The 18,062-nt window shown below is 53.8% G+C and overlaps 1 long non-coding RNA gene across 1 annotated transcript; it reads right to left on the bottom strand.

Annotated features, from left to right (window-relative positions):
• Window positions 1-1,195: 1,195 nt before the first annotated feature.
• Window positions 1,196-6,723, bottom strand: LOC142921812 (uncharacterized). Its single transcript, XR_012939666.1, has 3 exons — window positions 6,568-6,723; window positions 3,287-3,350; window positions 1,196-1,279 (listed from the first exon to the last, which is right to left on the bottom strand). It is a non-coding gene; the product is annotated as an uncharacterized LOC142921812 (long non-coding RNA).
• Between the last annotated feature and the right edge of the window lie 11,339 nt (window positions 6,724-18,062).

Raw genomic sequence — 18,062 nt, 5'->3', positions numbered from 1 at the left:
GATGACTGGCTGATGCACCACCTGTGCCCCCTACTGTGCCAACCTGCTGTGCTTTAGCCACCCGGCACTCCGCTCGTTGTTGTGAGCGTCGCTCCTCCGCCCTCCGTTGTTGTTGGAGGGCGACTACCTCCAACTGCCCAGTAGCATCCTTCACGAGCCTCCTCCACAGAGGCCGATCTTGACACCGCTGGTACCAGTCATCGGCAAGTCCACTCAGCTCCACGTCCTCCTGTACTACATCACTCCATCTCTTCTCTAGCCCGAGCCGCGCCCGCTTAGCCCCCTCAATCCAGCCGAACAAAAGCTGTTTCGGCATGCGTTGGCTGGGCATGCGGGCTTACATGACCCAGCAATCGCAGCCTTGCCCGCCGGAGGAGCTCACCGATGGGACTTTGTCCAGATCTTTCAAGGATTTGTGAGCTCCTCACACAATCCAGTCTGGTTAAACCCAGGATGGATCGTAGGCAGGCCAGCCTAAATGTTTCTAACCGGCGAAGATGTTCCATTAGGGGGGTCCACGAAACCACGAGTTAAACCACACCACACACACACACATACACACAAACACCTACACACCACACACACACAAACACCTACACACTCACACACCTACACACAAACACCTACACACACACACACCTACACACTCACACACCTACACACTCACACACCTACACACACACACGTGGGTGAGTGTGTGCGTCCTGACCCTCACCTCTTCCTCCTCACCCTCCTCCTCTTCCTCCTCCTCCTCCATTTTCTCACCAGCAACACCATCACTACCACCATCACCACCATCACCCCCACCATCATCACCACCACCACCATCACCACCAGCACCACCACCAGCACCACCACCATCACCACCATCACCCCCACCATCACCACCAGCACCACCACCAGCACCACCACTACCACCACCACCAACACCACCATCACCACCACCACTACCACCATCACCACCACTACCACCACTTCCACCACCACCACCATCACCACCACCACCACCATCACCACCACCATCACCACCAGCACCACCACCAGCACCACCATCACCACCAGCACCACAACTACCACCAGCACCACCACTACTACCATCACCACCACCAACACCACCATCACCACCACCACTACCACCATCACCACCACTACCACCACTTCCACCACCACCACCATCACCACCACCACCACCACTTCCACCATCACCACCATCACCGGCGCCAGCTCCTCTTCCACGTGCAGGCGTCTCGGCCTCCCCCGTACAGTGGCGGCAGTGGACCTGTGGGAGGCAGAGAGACGAGGGCTGGTGCCCAGCGCTCCTCAGTGTGACCACTACCGCCATCGCCACCACCATCGCCACCACCGTCACCACCATCGGCATCGCCACCACCGATATCATCACCACCATCGCCACTATCGTCACCATCACCACCACCACCACCCCGACCACCACCACCGTGGTGGGTCACACACACCCCCACACAGACACAGACACACACACAGGGTCACACACACAGGCACCAACCCACACACACCCACACACACACAGGGTCACACACACAGGCACCAACCCACACACACACACAGGGTCACACACACAGGCACCAACCCACACACACACAGGGTCACACACACAGGCACCAACCCACACACCCCCACACACACACAGTCACATACACCCACAGGGTCACAACAACCGCCATTCGCCACTAAGTGGCGGCGACATAACTTCGTGGCTACGTGACGTCACCACGACGCTTGTGCCAGGCTATGTGCACCTTGAGGCCACGTGAAGTGTCCAACGCCCGCTGGCAGGAGGTGCCGAGCCCGTTTAGCCCCCTCGATCCGGCCGAACAAAAGCTGTTTGGGCATGCGGTGGCTGGGCATGCGGCTACATGACCCAGCCAACGCAGCCTTGCCTGCCGGTGAAGCTCACAGATGGGACCTTGCCCAGATCTTTTAAAGGATTTGTGAGCTCCTAACACAATCCAGCCAGGTTAAACCCAGGATGGATCGTAGGCAGGCCAGCCTAAGTGTTTATAACCGGCGAAGATGTTCCGTTAGGGGGGTCCACGTTTCGCAAGCGTAGAGAAGGGAGGGAAAGACCGTGGCCGAGGAGACAACCCCCTACATCCTCGTGGTGCCGGACGGGCAATGCTGTCGTGGACAGTGCTGTGGGGGGAGGGCCAATTCCGATTGGCTTTTCCCCTCAAGGCGTTTGTAGCTACCACAGCGGCTAAATGGGGGCTCTGGATGGGTGCGAGGGGCTGGTAACCCCTCCACCTTCAATAAATTACCACAAAATCACGTGACAAAATATATCTAACAGACACACACACACAGGGTCAACAACAACAACAACCGCCATTCGCCACTAAGTGGCGGTGATGTCACCACGATGCTTGTGCCAGGCAGGGTCACACACACACACACCCCCACACACACACAGGGTCACACACACACAGGGTCACACACACAGGGTCACACACACAGTCACACACACCCACGCAGGGTCACAAACACACACACAGGGTCACACACACACAGACAACCACCCACACACACACACACAGGGTCACACACACGTAGTGTCACACACACCCGCACACACCCCCACACACACCCAGGGTCACAAACACACCCCCACATACACACAGGGTCACACACACACGCACACACCCCCACACACACGTAGTGTCACACACACACAGGGTCACACACACACAGGGTCACACACACACAGGGTCACACACACACACACACAGGGTCACAAACACACCCCCACATACACACAGGGTCACACACACACGCACACACCCCCACACACACGTAGTGTCACACACACACAGGGTCACACACACACAGGGTCACACACACACACAGGGTCACACACACACAGGGTCACACACACACACACACAGGGTCACAAACACACCCCCACATACACACAGGGTCACACACACGCACACACCCCCACACACACGTAGTGTCACACACACACAGGGTCACACACACACAGGGTCACACACACACAGGGTCACACACACACACACACAGGGTCACAAACACACCCCCACATACACACAGGGTCACACACACGCACACACCCCCACACACACGTAGTGTCACACACACACAGGGTCACACACACACAGGGTCACACACACACACACAGGGTCACACACACACAGGGTAACACACACACACAGGGTCACACACACACACAGGGTCACACACACACACACACAGGGTCACACACACACACCCCACACACACACCCCCACACCTGTGGGCACGCTGCAGACGGCGTGATCTGAGTCATCGTTCTCTTCCTCCTGCCGGAGACGGAGCTGTGGACAACCAGGGTGACAGTGAGACTCAGCCACAGTGACACTCACAGTGACACTCACAGTGACACTCAGCCACAGTGACACTCACAGTGACACTCACAGTGACACTCAGCCACAGTGACACTCACAGTGACACTCACAGTGACACTCAGCCACAGTGACACTCACAGTGACACTCACAGTGACACAGCCACAGTGACACTCAGTGACACTCACAGTGACACTCAGCCACAGTGACACTCACAGTGACACAGTGACACTCACAGTGACACTCAAAGTGACACTCACAGTGACACTCACAGTGACACTCACAGTGACACTCACAGTGACACTCAGCCACAGTGACACTCAGCCACAGTGACACTCACAGTGACACTCACAGTGACACAGCCACAGTGACACTCAGTGACACTCACAGTGACACAGTGACACTCACAGTGACACTCAGCCACAGTGACACAGTGACACTCACAGTGACACTCAGCCACAGTGACACTCAGTGACACTCAGTCACAGTGACACTCACAGTGACACTCACCCACAGTGACACTCACAGTAACACAGTGACACTCACAGTGACACTCACAGTGACACTCAGCCACAGTGACACTCAGCCACAGTGACACTCACCGTGACACTCACAGTGACACAGCCACAGTGACACTCAGTGACACTCACAGTGACACTCAGCCACAGTGACACTCACAGTGACACTCACAGTGACACTCACAGTAACACTCACAGTGACACTCAAAGTGACACAGTGACACTCACAGTGACACTCAGCCACAGTGACACTCACAGTGACACTCACAGTGACACTCAGCCACAGTGACACTCACAGTGACACTCACAGTGACACTCAGCCACAGTGACACTCACAGTGACACTCACAGTGACACTCAGCCACAGTGACACTCACAGTGACACAGCCACAGTGACACTCAGTGACACTCACAGTGACACTCAGCCACAGTGACACTCACAGTGACACTCACAGTGACACTCACAGTGACACTCAAAGTGACACTCACAGTGACACTCACAGTGACACTCAGCCACAGTGACACTCACAGTGACACTCACAGTGACACTCAGCCACAGTGACACTCACAGTGACACTCACAGTGACACTCAGCCACAGTGACACTCAGTGACACTCAGTCACAGTGACACTCACAGTGACACTCACAGTGACACTCACCCACAGTGACACTCACAGTGACACTCACAGTAACACTCACAGTGACACTCACAGTGACACTCACAGTGACACTCACCCACAGTGACACTCACAGTGACACTCACACACAGTGACACTCACCCACAGTGACACTCACCCACAGTGACACTCAGTGACACTCACCCACAGTGACACTCACAGTGACACCCACAGTGACACCCACAGTGACACTCACAGTGACACTCACAGTGACACTCACCCACAGTGACACTCACAGTGACACTCACAGTGACACTCAGTGACACTCATACACAGTGACACTCACCCACAGTGACACTCACTCACAGTGACACTCACAGTGACACTCACAGTGCCACTCACAGTGACACTCACCCACAGTGACACTCACAGTGACACTCACCCACAGTGACACTCACCCACAGTGACACTCACAGTGACACCCACAGTGACACCCACAGTAACACCCAAAGTGACACTCAGTGACACCCACAGTGACACTCACAGTGACACTCACCCACAGTGACACTCAGTGACACCCACAGTGACACTCACAGTGACACTCATCCACAGTGACACTCACAGTGACACTCACCCACAGTGACACTCACAGTGACACTCACAGTGACACCCACAGTGACACCCACAGTAACACCCACAGTGACACTCAGTGACACCCACAGTGACACTCACCCACAAAGACACCCAAAGTGTCATGCTGCTGACAGTTGGGCTACATTAACATAAGCTGCCCCGCCCATGCTGCTGACACCTGGGCTACATTAACATAAGCTGCCCCGCCCATGCTGCTGACGACACTTGGGCCACGCCCATTTTCAACCTTTATAAACAGTTTGCCTTTAGAGGCTGACCCCCTTTGCCTGATGTGTGTACACACACATTCTCTGGAAAGAACCAGAGAATGTGTGTGTAAGTGTGTGTGTGTAAGTGTGTGTGTGTAAGTGTGTGTGTGTAAGTGTGTGTAAGTGTGCGTAAGTGTGTGTGTAAGTGTGTGTAAGTGTATGTGTGTGTGTGTGTTGGTGTGTGTGTGTAAGTGTGTGTAAGTGTGTGTGTAAGTGTGTGTTGGTGTGTGTACGTAAGTGTGTGTGTGTGTAAGTGTGTGTAAGTGTGCGTAAGTGTATGTAAGTGTGTGTGTAAGTGTGTGTAAGTGTGTGTGTGTAAGTGTGTGTGTGTAAGTGTGTGTGTGTAAGTGTGTGTAAGTTCGTGTGTGTAAGTGTGTGTTGGTGTGTGTACGTAAGTGTGTGTGTGTAAGTGTGTGTAAGTGTGCGTTAGTGTATGTAAGTGTGTGTGTAAGTGTGTGTAAGTGTGTGTGTAAGTGTGTGTAAGTGTGTGTGTAAGTGTGTGTGTGTAAGTGTGTGTGTGTAAGTGTGTGTAAGTTTGTGTGTGTAAGTGTGTGTTGGTGTGTGTACGTAAGTGTGTGTGTGTAAGTGTGTGTAAGTGTGCGTAAGTGTATGTAAGTGTGTGTGTAAGTGTGTGTAAGTGTGTGTAAGTGTAAGTGTGTGTAAGTGTATGTGTGTGTTGGTGTGTGTAAGTGTGTGTAAGTGTGTGTGTGTAAGTGTGTGTAAGTGTGTGTACGTAAGTGTGTGTGTGTAAGTGTGTGTAAGTGTGCGTAAGTGTATGTAAGTGTGTGTAAGTGTGTGGAAGTGTGTGGAAGTGTGTGTAAGTGTAAGTGTGTGTAAGTGTATGTGTGTAAGTGTGTGTGTTGGTGTGTGTGTGTAAGTGTGTGTAAGTGTGTGTGTGTGTGTGTAAGTGTGTGTACGTAAGTGTGTGTGTGTAAGTGTGTGTGTGTAAGTGTGTGTGTGTAAGTGTATGTAAGTGTGTCTGTAAGTGTGTGTGTAAGTGTGTGTAAGTGTGTGTAAGTGTGCGTGTGTAAGTGTGTGTGTGTTGGTGTGTGTGTGTAAGTGTGTGTAAGTGTGTGTGTGTAAGTGTGTGTTGGTGTGTGTACGTAAGTGTGTGTGTGTGTAAGTGTGTAAGTGTGTGTGTGTGTAAGTGTACCTCTGGTGTTGCCGTTTGCGCGTCTTCTCCGGCACTGTGGGGACGGAGCTGTCAGAGTCCTCGTTCAATCCGGCACCACCACGGCCACCGTCACCGCGCTCACCACCGCCGTGACCGCCACGGCACTCAACACCACCACCACCACCACCATCGTCGTCATCGTCGTCGCCAATCCTGTCCATGTCGTCGGCGCTGTTGACGTCGCCGAAGCCAAAGCCATCAACGTTGCCGATGATGTCGCCGTAGGGGACGCCGACACCGTCGCAGTCGGCGCTCCTGTCGCTGAAGGCGACGCCGCCGGAGTCGCTGCAGTCGGCGCCGTCGGAATCGCCGAAGCCGTCGACGTCGCCAAACCTCACGCGGACGAAGTCGCTGAAGGCGGCGGCGACGGCCGCGGCCGCGTCGTTCGTGGCGGCGGCTCTGACGCCGCCGCCGGACGCAGAGCGGCGGCAGGGGCACGGTCCGACGCTGCCCTCGCTCGAGGCCATCCTGCAACCTGCACACACTGCGACCACCGCCGCCGTCACCACCACCACCACCACCACACGCACCACCGTCACCACCACCATAGACTCAACACTGTACCATAGACTCAACACTACACCATAGACTCAACACTGCACCATAGACTCAACACTGCACCATAGACTCAACACTGCACCATAGACAAACACTACACCATAGACTCAACACTACCCATAGACTCAACACTACCCATAGACTCAACACTGCACCATAGACTCAACACTGCACCATAGACTCAACACTGCACCATAGACTCACACTACACCATAGACTCAACACTGAACCATAGACTCAACACTGCACCATAGACAAACACTACACCATAGACTCAACACTACCCATAGACTCAACACTACCCATAGACTCAACACTGCACCATAGACTCAACACTGCACCATAGACTCAACACTGCACCATAGACTCACACTACACCATAGACTCAACACTGAACCATAGACTCAACACTGCACCATAGACAAACACTACACCATAGACTCAACACTACCCATAGACTCAACACTACCCATAGACTCAACACTGCACCATAGACTCAACACTGCACCATAGACTCAACACTGCACCATAGACTCACACTACACCATAGACTCAACACTGAACCATAGACTCAACACTGCACCATAGACAAACACTACACCATAGACTCAACACTACCCATAGACTCAACACTACCCATAGACTCAACACTGCACCATAGACTCAACACTGCACCATAGACTCAACACTGCACCATAGACTCACACTACACCATAGACTCAACACTGAACCATAGACTCAACACTGCACCATAGACAAACACTACACCATAGACTCAACACTACCCATAGACTCAACACTACCCATAGACTCAACACTGCACCATAGACTCAACACTCCACCATAGACTCAACACTGCACCATAGACTCACACTACACCATAGACTCAACACTGAACCATAGACTCAACACTGAACCATAGACAAACACTGCACCATAGACTCAACACTGCACCATAGACTAACACTACACCATAGACTCAAGACTGTACCATAGACTCAACACTGCACCATAGACTCAACACTAAACCATAGACTCAACACTGCACCATAGACAAACACTACACCATAGACTCACACTACACTATAGACTCAATACTGCACCATAGACTCAACACTGCGCCATAGACTCAACACTGCACCATAAACTCAACACTGCACCATAGACTCAACACTACCCATAGACTCAACACTACCCATAGACTCAACACTACACCATAGACTCAACACTACACCATAGATTCAACACTGCACCATACACAATACTGTACCATAGACTCAACACTGCACTATAGACTCAACACTGCACCATAGACTCAACACTGCACCATAGACTCAACACTGCACCATAGACTCAACACTACCCATAGACTCAACACTGTACCATAGACTAACACTACACCATAGACTCACACTACACTATAGACTCAACACTACCCATAGACTAACACTGCACCATAGACTCAGCACTGCACCATAGACTCAACACTGCACCACAGACTCAACACTGCACCATAGACTAGCACTACACCATAGACTCAACACTGCACCATAGACTCAACACTGTACCATAGACTCAACACTGCACCATAGACTCAACACTACCCATAGACTCAACACTACACCATAGACTCAACACTGCACCATAGACTCAACACTGCACCATAGACTCAACACTGCCCATAGACTCAACACTGCACCATAGACTAACACTGCACCATAGACTCATCACTGAACCATAGACTCAACACTGCACCATAGACTCAACACTACACCACAGACTCAACACTGCACCATAGACTCAACACTGCACCATAGACTCAACACTGCACCATAGACCGCCCTAACAGCAGCTGTGTTTGCCATGTGGGCTCTGGGCGTGCGGGCTACACACACACAGCCACACGGCCACCACTGTGTCTACACAAAGCGTGGTGACTCTACCACACAGAGGCCTGGCGGTGTTGCTGAATGGCGGTGAGTAATGTCTACCGCTTACAACAACTACCACACCAGTTGTTGTTGTTGTGATACTCACAGGGTAGCAGTAGTGATAATAACAGTAGTAATACTCACAAGGTAGCAGCAGTAGATATATAAGTAGTTGTTGTGATACTCACAGGGTAGCAGCAGTGATAATACGAGTAGTAATACTCACAAGGTAGCAGCAGTAGATATATAAGTTGATGTTGTTGTGATACTCACAGGGTAGCAGTAGTGATAATAACAGTAGTAATACTCACAAGGTAGCAGCAGCAGATATATAAGTAGTTGTTGTGATACTCACAAGGTAGCAGCAGTGATAATAACAGTAGTAATACTCACAAGGTAGCAGCAGTAGATATATAAGTAGTTGCGGTTGTTGTGATACTCACAGGGTAGCAGTAGTGATAATAACAGTAGTAATACTCACAAGGTAGCAGCAGTAGATATATAAGTAGTATTAGTTGTGATTGTGATACTCACAGGGTAGCAGTAGTGATAATAACAGTAGTAATACTCACAAGGTAGCAGCAGTAAATATATAAGTAGTATTAGTTGTGATTGTGATACTCACAGGGTAGCAGTAGTGATAATAACAGTAGTAATACTCACAAGGTAGCAGCAGTAGATATATAAGTAGTATTAGTTGTGATTGTGATACTCACAGGGTAGCAGTAGTGATAATAACAGTAGTAATACTCACAAGGTAGCAGCAGTAGATATAAAAGTAGTAGTTGTTGTTGCTTGGCGATGTCCGAGCGTCTCTCAACACCACGGCGACCTCAGACGCCCCCTGCTGTCGCGAGGCGCTCCACCGATTGGCTGCCGGCGTTGCTACGTCACCCCCCCCCCAACCCCTCTTTTGATTGGTGGAATGAAAACCCATCACGGAAGATGGCTTCCCGTTACAGAAGGTGACTGCCCCGTGCCAGGCTAGGTGCACGAGGAGGTCACGTGGGCAGACCCAGTTGTCACGTGTTGACCTCCCTGTGCCAGGCTAGGTGCACGGGGGCTGACCTCCCCCTCCCCACTGTGTGTGTGACTGTGTGTGTGTGACTGTGTGTGTGACTGTGTGTGTGAGACTGTGTGTGTGTGACTGTGTGTGTGTGTGTGACTGCGTGTGTGTGACTGTGTGTGTGTGTGACTGTGTGACTGTGTTTATGACTGTGTGTGACTGTGTGTGTGTATGACTGTGTGTGTGAGACTGTGTGTGTGTGGTAGTGTAGCGGTTAGCGCGCTGCGCTATGAACCTGGCGACCCGGGTTCGATTCCCGCTCACGGCCAACACCAGTGACAATTATCTGAACCGGTCCTGGGCCTCCCCTAGGTCGACTCAGCCTCAAATGAGTACCTGGTGCGGTGTGTAAACATTGCCACTAGGGAGACAAAGGCGGTCGGGCGTGGTGCTGGCCACCCACCCCCTCGTGTACCGTTCCGGCCTTCATAGGTGCTCGCTAACAGCACTTGCCCCTACAGTCTGTTAAGGCTATACGGGGGATCTTTGTCTTTATCTTTGTGTGTGACTGTGTGTGTGACTGTGTGTGTGTGACTGTGTGTGTGACTGTGTGTGTGTGTGACTGTGTGTGTGTGAAAGTGACTGACTGTGTGTGTGTGACTGTGTGTGTGTGACTGTGTGTGTGACTGTGTGTGTGTGACTGTGTGTGTGTGACTGTGTGTGTGTGACTGTGTGTGTGTGACTGTGTGTGTGTGACTGTGTGTGTGTGTGTGTGACTGTGTGTGGGGGAGCGATGGTGTAGCGGTTAGCGCGCTGCGCTATGAACCTGGCGACCCGGGTTCGATTCCCGCTCACGGCCAACACCAGTGACGATTATCTGAACCGGTCCTGGGCCTCCCCTAGGTCGACTCAGCCTCAAAATGAGTACCTGGTGCGGTGTGTAAAATCGCCACTGGGGAGACAAAGGCGGTCGGGCGTGGTGCTGGCCACCCACCCCCTCGTGTACCGTTCCGGCCTTCATAGGTGCTCGCTAACAGCACTTGCCCCTACAGTCTGTTAAGGCTATATGGGGGATGTTTGTTTGTTTGTTTTGTGTGTGACTGAGTGACTGTGTGTGTGTGACTGTGTGTGTGTGTGTGACTGTGTGTGACTGTGTGTGTGACTGTGTGTTTGTGAGAGACTGTGTGTGTGTGACTGTGTGTGTGTGACTGTGTGTGTGTGTGACTGTGTGTGTGTGTGAAAGTGATTGACTGTGTGTGTGTGTGTGACTGTGTGTGTGTGAAAGTGACTGACTGTGTGTGTGTGTGACTGTGTTTGTGACTGTGTGTGTGTGACTCTGTGTGTGACTGTGACTGTGTGTGTGACTGTGTGTGTGACTGTGTGTGTGTGACTGTGTGTGTGACTGTGTGTGTGTGACTGTGTGTGTGACTGTGTGTGTGTGACTGTGTGTGTGACTGTGTGTGTATGTGACTGTGTGTGACTGTGTGTGTGACTGTGTGTGTGTGTGACTGTGTGTGTGACTGTGTGTGTGTGTGTGTGAAAGTGACTGACTGTGTGTGTGTGACTGTGTGTGTGTGTGACTGTGTGTGACTGTGTGTGTGACTGTGTGTGTGTGTGTGACTGTGTGTGTGTGACTGTGTGTGTGTGTGACTGTATGTGTGTGACTGTGTGTGTGTGACTGTGTGTGTGACTGTGTGTGTGACTGTGTGTGTGTGACTGTGTGTGTGTGACTGTGTGTGTGACTGTGTGTGTGACTGTGTGTGTGTGACTGTGTGTGTGACTGTGTGTGTGTGACTGTGTGTGTGACTGTGTGTGTGACTGTGTGTGTGTGACTGTGTGTGTGACTGTGTGTGTGTGACTGTGTGTGTGACTGTGTGTGTGTGACGGTAATAGCTGCTCAGTCAGAGGAGGAGTTGGAGACGCTGCTGCTGAGACTGGAGCGTGCCACTAAGAGGTGGGGCCTTACCATCAGCCCCACCAAAACTAAGCACCTGCCTGGGTATTTTGTACCATCGGACACTCCACCCCCACAACTCCCAATCGGTGATGGGGCAGTTGTGGAGAGAGTGGAGAGTTTCCCATACCTGGGCAGTGTGCTTATGACTGGCTCCAATTTAACAGCAGAGGTCTCACTCCGAATCAGTCGAGCGGCAATATCTTTTCATCGGTTGCGTAACGCTGTGTGGAAGCTACCTGGTCTGTCGCTCCGCACTAAGCTTCAGGTCTTCTCGGCCACGGTCATTCCCTCCCTTCTCTACGCTTGCGAAACGTGGACCCCCCTAATGGAACATCTTCGCCGGTTAGAAACATTTAGGCTGGCCTGCCTACGATCCATCCTGGGTTTAACCAGACTGGATTGTGTGAGGAGCTCACAAATCCTTGAAAGATCTGGGCAGGGTCCCATCGGTGAGCTCCTCCGGCAGGCAAGGCTGCGATGGCTGGGTCATGTAGCCCGCATGCCCAGCCACCGCATGCCGAAACAGCTTTTGTTTGGCCGGATTGAGGGGGCTAAGCGGGCGCGGCACGGGCTAGAGAAGAGATGGAGTGATGTGGTACAGGAGGACGTGGAGCTGAGTGGACTTGCCGATGACTGGTACCAGCGGTGTCAAGATCGGCCTCTGTGGAGGAGGCTCGTGAAGGATGCTACTGGGCAGTTGGAGGCAGTCGCCCTCCAACAACAACGGAGGGCGGAGGAGCGACGCTCACAACAGCGAGCGGAGCGCCGGGTGGCTAAAGCACAGCAGGTTGGCACAGTAGGGGGCACAGGTGGTGCATCAGCCAGTCATCTCAGTCAGTCGACCCGTGGCACCTGGGTCTGCCCCGTGACCTCCTGCCAGCGGGCGTTCGACACTTCACGTGGCCTCAGGGTGCACATAGCCTGGCACAAGCGTCGTGGTGACGTCACCGCCACTTAGTGGCGAATGGCGGTTGTTGTTGTTGTTGTTGACTGTGTGTGTGTGACTGTGTGTGTGTGTGTGTGGCAAAACAACCCCCTACCTCCTCGTGGTGCCGGACGGGCAACTCTGTCGTGGACAGCGCTGTGGGGGGAGATCCAATTTTGATTGGCTCCTCCCCTCATGGCATATGTGTCCACCACAGGGGCTAAACGGGGGCTCTGGACGGGTGCGAGGGGCTGGTAACCCCTCCACCTTCAATTAATTACCACGAAACTACGAATTAAACTGAAATATGTAACAACTAAGCTTGTGCCGGAGGCCCCGGGGGGCCAGGCGTCTATGACGTCTCCTGGCCAAACCCCAATTGGCGGAGCCAGGAGATTGAATACCTACCCTCGGGGCTACTCCAGAAACAACGAAGAGCCACTGCGGTTGGCCACGTGGGGTGTTCGGGCGCTCGCTGCAGAGGAGGGGCTGCCGCTCCTCTGTCGGGAGCTGGACCGGTGCCGCCTGGATCTATGCGGCATTCGGGAGGTCCGGTGGGCCGGCTCTGGCTCCTGCCGCCATGAGGGGTGGACAGTCCTCTGCTCGGGGCAGCAGACTGCCGGGCGGCGGGGTGTGGGTCTTCTTTTGGGCAGGGGGGTGGGGGGGGCGTGGGAGCGTGGCGGTGGGGTGTGGGAGGCTGTGGGCCCCGGGCTGCTTTGGGCTCGCCTTCCCATCGGCCGGAGGCGAGGAGTGGTGGTCGTGGTTGCTTGTGCCCCCACCGAAGATGAACATCCGTGGAGGGATGCAGGCAAAGCCGATGAGTCAGATGCCTTCTATGACCTCCTGTCACAGGTGCTGGCTAAAGTGGCCCCTCGGGATAGAGTCATCATGTTGGGTGACTTCAATGCCCGAGTTGGTCATGATACTGGCACCTGGTCTGGAGTGATTGGAGGGCATGGGCCAGATCAGCTCAATAACAACGGTAGGAGGCTGCTAGATTTTTGTGCAGCCCATGGGCTTGTAATTACCAACACGCTGTTCCGGCATCGGCGCATCCACACAACATCATGGATGCATGCCGGGTCCAAGCAAGAACATCTGCTGGACTACATAGTGACGGACCAGCGAATGCGAGCCCATGTCCTTGACACCAGGACCTACCGTGGAGCTGATCTGCCCTCTGACCATCGACTGGTCATCTGTGAGATGCGCCTGCCATTCTTCCACTCCGGTGGTGGGTGTACACCCAGGACCCCATTCCAACCTGGAGTGGCCTGGTCTCAGTTGTCTGATGGGGGTTGCGGGCGAGAATTTCGTCATCGCTTGCGGCTGGGATTGGCATCGTCCCCGACTCCTCCTGATGTCGAGGGTAGATGGGCGAGGTTTAGGACTGTGACTCATGCAGCTGCAATGGCTGCTTTGGGTGCGCGGTCCAGACCTCCCCAGACACCCTGGATGACAGAGGAGTTGTTCGCGATGGTTGAGAAGGGGCGGCGGGCCCACTGTCATCGGCTGCAGAGTCCCACGTCGGAGAGTGAGGAGGCTTGCCGCAGCCTTCGCTCGGAGGTTCGGAGAGCCGTGAGGCGCTGCAAGGATGGGTGGTGGTCGCGGGTTGCTGAGGAGATGGAGTCTGCCTCAGTGGCGCGTGATCACAAATCTCTATTTAACTCCATCAAAAAAGTAACCTGCAGCGCCACACCTATTACCATCATTGGGGGAAGGGACGGTGGTCCAATTTCCGACCCCCAGGAACGGGTTCGCAGATTTGCTGAGCGTTTCTGTGAGGTCCTGGGGGAGGGAGGGTCCCTCAGCCAGGAAAGCATCGTGGCACAGGGTGAGGATGGCCCTGCTGAGGCTGCGGTGCCTCAGGTGTTGGATGGAGTCGCCCCCTGTGAGTGGCTGGCTGAGGTGCCATCTGCTGAGGAGGTATTGAGGGCGATCCGGAGTCTGGGACCAGGAGGGGCAGCGGGCGGAGATGATCTCCCAGGCGAGATGCTGAGGGAGGGTGGCGTTTGTGCACAGACTGCCCTGTATGACATCATGACAACGGTCTGGACCACTGGACGGGTTCCGCGGGATTGGAGGGATGCCCTGGTGGTCCCCCTTTTTGGGAAGGGGGACCGCACGGACTGTAACAACTACAGGGGCATCTCACTCCTCAGTGTGCCGGGAAAGGTCCTGGCAAGGATTATTCAGCATCGCCTTGCCAGGCACGCTGAGGAGAGGCTTGCGGAGCCCCAATGCGGTTTCAGGAAAGGGCGGTCCTGCACAGATGCCATATTTTCTGTCCGTCTGCTACAGCAGAGGTGTAGGGAATTCCAACAAGACCTACATCTCTGCTTTATTGACCTGGTCAAGGCCTATGATACCATCAGTAGGCCTGGGCTCTGGGTCGTTCTTCGTGCTTTTGGAGTACTTGACCCTCTGCTCACGATCATTAAGGACCTTCATGATGGTGAGCGGGCCCGGGTAAAACTACGTGGCCGGGAGTCAGAGCCATTCCCTGTACACCTTGGGGTGCGACAGGGATGTCCTCTGGCTCCCACATTATTTAACATCTATTTTGACCACGTAGTTCGTGAAGCCTTCAATAGCTGTACCGGGGGAATCTCCATATGGTACAGATATAATGGGAGGCTAATCGATGCCCGGGTGCGGTCAAGGGATGGCTCCCTAATGCTCAACCACGTTATGTATGCTGATGACTTGGTAATAGCTGCTCAGTCAGAGGAGGAGTTGGAGACGCTGCTGCTGAGACTGGAGCGTGCCACTAAGAGGTGGGGCCTTACCATCAGCCCCACCAAAACTAAGCACCTGCCTGGGTATTTTGTACCATCGGACACTCCACCCCCACAACTCCCAATCGGTGATGGGGCAGTTGTGGAGAGAGTGGAGAGTTTCCCATACCTGGGCAGTGTGCTTATGACTGGCTCCAGTTTAACAGCAGAGGTCTCACTCCGAATCAGTCGAGCGGCAATATCTTTTCATCGGTTGCGTAACGCTGTGTGGAAGCTACCTGGTCTGTCGCTCCGCACTAAGCTTCAGGTCTTCTCGGCCACGGTCATTCCCTCCCTTCTCTACGCTTGCGAAACGTGGACCCCCCTAATGGAACATCTTCGCCGGTTAGAAACATTTAGGCTGGCCTGCCTACGATCCATCCTGGGTTTAACCAGACTGGATTGTGTGAGGAGCTCACAAATCCTTGAAAGATCTGGGCAGGGTCCCATCGGTGAGCTCCTCCGGCAGGCAAGGCTGCGATGGCTGGGTCATGTAGCCCGCATGCCCAGCCACCGCATGCCGAAACAGCTTTTGTTTGGCCGGATTGAGGGGGCTAAGCGGGCGCGGCACGGGCTAGAGAAGAGATGGAGTGATGTGGTACAGGAGGACGTGGAGCTGAGTGGACTTGCCGATGACTGGTACCAGCGGTGTCAAGATCGGCCTCTGTGGAGGAGGCTCGTGAAGGATGCTACTGGGCAGTTGGAGGCAGTCGCCCTCCAACAACAACGGAGGGCGGAGGAGCGACGCTCACAACAGCGAGCGGAGCGCCGGGTGGCTAAAGCACAGCAGGTTGGCACAGTAGGGGGCACAGGTGGTGCATCAGCCAGTCATCTCAGTCAGTCGACCCGTGGCACCTGGGTCTGCCCCGTGACCTCCTGCCAGCGGGCGTTCGACACTTCACGTGGCCTCAGGGTGCACATAGCCTGGCACAAGCGTCGTGGTGACGTCACCGCCACTTAGTGGCGAATGGCGGTTGTTGTTGTTGTTGTGTGTGTGAAAGTGACTGACTGTGTGTGTGTGTGACTGTGTGTGTGACTGTGTGTGTGACTGTGTGTGTGTGACTGTGTGACTGTGTGTGTGACTGTGTGACTGTGTGTGTGTGTGCGTGTGAAAGTGACTGCCTGTGTGTGTGACTGTGTGTGTGTGACTGTGTGTGTGTGACTGTGTGTGTGTGACTGTGTGTGTGACTGTTTATGTGTGTGTGACTGTGTGTGTGTGTGACTGTGTGTGTGACTGTGTGTGTGTGTGACTGTGTGTGTGAAAGTGACTGGCTGTGTGTGTGACTGTGTGTGAGTGTGACTGTGTGTGTGACTGTGTGTGTGACTGTGTGTGTGTGACTGTGTGTGTGTGACTGTGTGTGTGTGAAAGTGACTGACTGTGTGTGTGTGACTGTGTGTGTGACTGTGTGTGTGACTGTGTGTGTGTGACTGTGTGTGTGACTGTGCGTGTGTGACTGTGTGTGTTTGTGACTGTGTGTGTGACTGTGTGTGTGTGTGATAGTGACTGTGTGTGTGACTGTGTGTGTGACTGTGTGTGTGACTGTGTGACTGTGTGTGTGTGTGACTGTGTGTGTGTGACTGTGTGTGTTTGTGAAAGTGACTGTGTGGCTGGCTCACCACCCACTCACCACCCACTCACTCACTCACCACCCACTCACCAATCACTCACTCGCCACTCACCACCCACTCACTCACTCACCACCCACTCACCACTCACTCACCACCCACTCACCACTCACTCACCACCAACTCACTCACTCACCACTCACCACCCACTCACCACCCACTCACCCACTCACCACCCACTCACTCACTCACCACCCACTCACCACCCACTGACCACTCCCTCGCCACTCACCACCCACTCACTCACCACCCACTCACCACCCACTCACCACTCACTCACCATCCACTCACCCACTCACCACCCACTCACCACCCACTCACTCACCACCCACTCACCACCCACTCACTCACTCACCACCCACTTACCACTCACTCACTAACCACTCACCACCCACTCACCACCCACTCACTCATTCACCACCCACTCACCACTCACTCACCACCCACTCACCACTCACTCACCACCCACTCACTCACTCACCACTCACTCACCACTCACTCACTCGCCACCCACTCACTCACCACTCACTCACCACCCACTCACCACTCACTCACCACCCACTCACCACTCACTCACCACCCACTCACCACCCACTCACTCACCACCCACTCACCACTCACTCACCACCCACTCACCCACTCACCACCCACTCACCACCCACTCACCACTCACCCCCCACTCACCACTCACTCA

This window comes from Petromyzon marinus, unplaced genomic scaffold (genome assembly GCF_048934315.1).
Source record: "Petromyzon marinus isolate PM22_M1 ecotype Great Lakes invasive population unplaced genomic scaffold, UKy_Petmar_22M1.pri1.0 PM_G_Scaffold_9, whole genome shotgun sequence".
Classification (NCBI taxonomy): domain Eukaryota; kingdom Metazoa; phylum Chordata; class Hyperoartia; order Petromyzontiformes; family Petromyzontidae; genus Petromyzon; species Petromyzon marinus.
The sequence above is the reverse complement of the archived record's forward strand: the minus strand, read 5'-3'. Positions and strand labels throughout refer to the sequence as shown.